The following is a 4,976-nucleotide window of genomic DNA, read 5'->3' as shown; positions in this document are numbered from 1 at the left end:
CCTCAAACTGTTCCATAAAATAGAAAGAGAAGGAACATCACCTAACTTGTTCTATGAAGCCACAATTACTCTGATACCTAAACCACACAAGGATCCAACCAAAAAGAGAACTTCAGACCAATCCCACTTATGAACATCAATGTAAAAATACTCAATAAAATTCTTGCAAACCAAATCCAAGAACACATTAAAACCATCATTCACCACAATCAAGTAGCCTTCACCCCAGGGAAGCAAGGTTAATTTGATATGTCAAAATCCATTAATGTAATCCACTATATAAATAAACTCAAAGGAAAGAAATCATGTGATCATCTCCTTAGATGCAGAAAAAACATTTGACAAAATATGACATCCCTTCATGTTAAAAGTATTGGTTGGAGAGATAAGGAATTCAAGGGCCATACCTAAACATAATATAAGCAATTTACCACAAACTAACAGCCAATATCAAATTAAATGGAGACATACTTGAACCAATTCTACTGAAAGCAGGGACAAGACAGGGATGCCCACTCTCCCTATATCTATTCAATATAGTACTCCAAGTGCTAGCTAGAACAATAAGACAACAAAAAAGATCAAGAGGATGCATATTGGCAAACAAGAAATACAGGTATCACTATTAGCTGATGACATGACAGCATACATAAGCGACCCCAAAAATTCTACCAGAGAACTTCTCCAGCTGATAACTTCAGCAAAGTGGCCAGATATAAAATTAACTCATATAAATCAGTAGCCTTCCTTTATACAAATGATAAACAGACTGAGAAAGAAATTAGGGAAACAACTCCCTTCACAATAGCCACAGATAATATAATATCTTGGGGCAACTCTAACCAAACAAGTGAAAGTCCTGTATGACAATAACTTAAAGCCTCTCAAGAAAGAAATCGAAGATGATCTCAGAAAATGGAGAGAATTCCCATGCTCATGGATTGGCAGAATTAACATAGTAAAAATGTCCATCCTACCAAAGGCAATGAAATCTCCATCAAAATCCGAATACAATTCTTCAAAGACATGGAAAAAGCAATTCTCAAATTCATCTGGAAAGGCAAAAAAAACCCTAGAATAACAAAAATTGTTAACAATAAAAGAACAGCTGGGAGAATCACCATCCCTGACCTCAAGCTTTACTACAGAGAAATAGTGATTATAAACTGCATGGTGTTGGTACAGAGACAGACACATTGATCAATGGGATAGAATTGAAGACCCAGAAATAAAACCCACACTTATGGACACTTGATCTTTGACAAAGAAGCCAAAAATATACAATGGAAAAAAGAAAGTATCTTCAATATATGCTGCTGGTCTAACTTGCTGTCTGTATGTAGAAAAATGAAAATAGACCCATATTTGTCACCCTGCTCAAAGCTCAAGTCCAAGTGGATCAAGGACCTTAACATAAAACCAGATACACTGAATCTAATAGAAGAGAAAGTGGGAAAGAGCCTTGAACTCATTGGCAGAGGAGGAAGTTTCCTAAACAGAATTCCAGTGGCTCAGGCTCTAAGATCAAGAATTGATTAATGGAACCTCATAAAATTGGAAAGCTACTGTAAGGCAAAGGACATAGGATATTAGACAAACTGGCAACCTACAAAACGGGAAAAAACACTTCACTAACCCCACATCCAATAGAGGGCTAATATCTAAAATAAATAAAGATCTCAAGAAGCTAATCACCCAAAGCCCAAACAACCCAATCAAAAAATGGGGTATAGAACTAAACTGAGATTTCACAACTGAGGAATCTCGAATGGCTGAGAAGCATCTAAAGAAATGTTCAAAGTCCTTAGTAATCAGAGAAATTCAAATGAAAACAACCTTGAGATTCCACCTTACACTAATCAGAATGGCTAAGATCAAGACCTCAGGTGGCAACACATGTTCGAGATGATGTAGAGAAAGAGGAACATTCCTCCATTTCTGGTGGGATTGCAAACTGGTACAACCACTCTGGAAATCAATCTGGAGGTTCCTCAGAAAATTGGAAATAGATCTACCTGAAGACTCAGCTATATATACCCAAAAGATGTCCCACCATGCCATAGGGGAACTTGTTCCATTATGTTCATAGCAGACTTATTTGTGATAGCCAGAAGCTGGAAACAACCCAGATATCCCATGACAGAAGAATGGATACAGAAAATGTGGTTCATTTACACAATGGAATACTACTCAGCTAATAAGAATGAGGACATCCTCATTCTTAATCATTTGCAGGCAAATGGATGGAACTAGAAAATATCCTAAGTGAGGTAACTCAGACCCAAAAGGATATGCATGGTATGTATTCACTAATAAGTGGATGTTAGCCAAACAAAAAGAAAAGAAAAGAAAAGAAAAAAGTGCAGAATACCCAAGATATAGTCCACAGAACTCAAAAAGGTCAACAAGCTGAAGTGCCCAAGTGAGGATGCCTCAGTCCCACTTGGGAGGGAGAAGAAAGCAATCACAACTGGAGGAGGGAGGGAGGGACCTGGAAGGGAAAGTAGAATGGACAGGGGGAAGGGATCTGGCATTGGGTGAGGGAAAAGGACTGAAGCCCCAAGGGCCAGCAGAAAGAATGGAAACAGGCAAGCTCAGGAGATAGGAGGTTGTGGGGATGCTCTAGAATGCACCAGAGACCTGGGAGGTGAGAGACACTCAGGACTCAAAGGGAGGGACCATAGATTAAATGCCAGACAGTAGGGAGAGGGAACTTATAGAGCCCACCCCCAGCAGGAAGACAGGGCATCAAATGAGGGAGAGGCAGGCCATCCCACAGTTATAACTCTGACCCATAATTGTTCCTGTCTGAAAGAATTACATGGATGGAAATGGAGAGGAGCCTGAGGAAAAGAAAGTCCAGCCACACTTCCCTCATTATCTCTCTGGCACATCTCTCCAGGGCTTCTGTTGTTCTGGACAGGACATACGCTGCCCAATAACTCTCATTTCTCTGTTTTATTTTTCTTTTTGAAAACTTGCTGTCTCAGTTATCATAGAACCTGAGTGTCATTTCTTTTTGAATAAATTCAAATTGTATTTCTTTTTAAGGTGTCCTTAACTCCACTTTTTTATTTATTTATTTATTATTTGTAAGTACACTGTAGTTGTCTTCAGACACTCCAGAAGAGGGCATCAGATCTCATTATAGAAGGTTATAAGCCACCATGTGGTTCCTGGGTTTGAACTCAGGACCTTCAGGAGAGCAGTTGGTGCTCTTGTCTGCTGAACCATCTCTCCAGCCCCCTTGACTCCATTTTTAACATGTGACTTTAGTGCCTGAAAAATCACCCTCCTGCAATTCAGCTCCATCTGTCCCCACATCCTGACTCATTTTTCTTTACTGTATGCACCATGTAGTAGTTACTTTTCTGTTGCTCTGATACCACATCTTGGCACTCCAACTTATAAATGAAAAAGTTTAATAGACCTTATGGTACGTGAGGGTTAGAGTCCATGATGACAGAGAGAAGGAACGGTGATAGGAACAGCTGAGGGCTCACATGGACCAAAAGCAGGAGACAGAAAGCACGTTGAGAATGTCAGGAGTCTTTGGAAACCTCATAGCCCACCCCAAGTGACACATACATACCTCCTCCAACAAACCCATACCCCCTATTCCTTCTCACGATTTCAAACATAAGAGCCTAAGATTCCCATGTATGCCATTCTCACTCAAAGCACCACCCCCACCACCTGTTATTCCAAGACACATCTATGTGTTTTCTTGTTTTCTGTATCCTTCCCCAGAGGCAAAATTCATGATGTAAGGCTCTTACCACATTTTCTCAAATCCCCCTTACCTAAGACAAGTGTCTGTGTCCAGCTATTTTAGAAATTCAAGTGAACATCTAACTCCTTTCACCTAAAGGGTTGTAGCATTTGATAGGAAGCACTGTGTTTTGTTAACTTTCTCCACTTGTTGTCTGTTTTATTCTTAGCAGCAGGCAGTGTAGAGTGGGACTAGGCTTTATCTTATGTCACGATCTTACACTTGTGCTGCAGCAGGAAACATTAAATATGGGTGATGCAGGGACAGGCTTTCTTTTTACCATAAGCATACCAAAGGGAATTTTATTCAATACAAGTCCCATGTATGCCAAAGGTACATATTCTTCTTCTTGTTGGTGGTGGTGGTTTTGTTTTATTTTAATTTTTCTTGAGAGAGGGTTTCTTGGTCTATCCTTAGCTGTCCTGGAATTCACTTTCCAGACCAGGTTGGCCTCAAACTCAGAAGTATACCTGTCTGTGTCGCTTAGGTGCTGGGATTAAAGATATACACCATCATGCCCAGCTAGAATGCCCACCATCTTAGCCCAAACTGATAAACAACATTTTGTTCTTTTTTTTTTTTTTCATTTGGTAGAAATCTTTTTAATTGTTACTAAGGTGAAGTCATAATTTCTTTTTTTTAAACTTTTATTGCATTATGATGAGAAAAGTTACATGATTTCAATTTATCTGAATTTGTTAACATTTAAAAACATATTTTAATTAAATAGAATTGAATCCCATTCTTGTTTCCCTTTTGTACGACCGCTCCTCCCATCGACCCCCCTTCAATACCTACAATATCTTTTTTGTCATATTCCTTAAAATTTATCAAATATTATAACAATAAAAATAAGTATTATAAAAGTTGTTTGATATAAAACAACAATCAATTTAACAGTCTTATGTAGATGCTCATCTACAGCAGTACTGAAAATACATTTTTCTCAATATAAATTTTAAATAACTCAAATATTAGCTGTATACTTAAAAATAATATATCATTACTAGTATTTTCTTAGATGAACATGAATATATAAAGTCTTTTTGTTTGTTTTGTATTTAGTACAGTTTAAAATCTTGGCTCTTACTGTGGTACAAGCCCAAAATAAGAACAATTGTTAGGCATTGGGTTTTATTGTAATAAGGCTGTATTTCAATGACCCTCATATCACGAAAGGATTTTACCTCCATCGTAGCTAAGC

Source organism: Mastomys coucha, unplaced genomic scaffold, assembly GCF_008632895.1.
Source record: "Mastomys coucha isolate ucsf_1 unplaced genomic scaffold, UCSF_Mcou_1 pScaffold14, whole genome shotgun sequence".
NCBI classification, from domain to species: Eukaryota; Metazoa; Chordata; class Mammalia; order Rodentia; family Muridae; genus Mastomys; species Mastomys coucha.
This window is presented reverse-complemented; position numbering follows the sequence as displayed.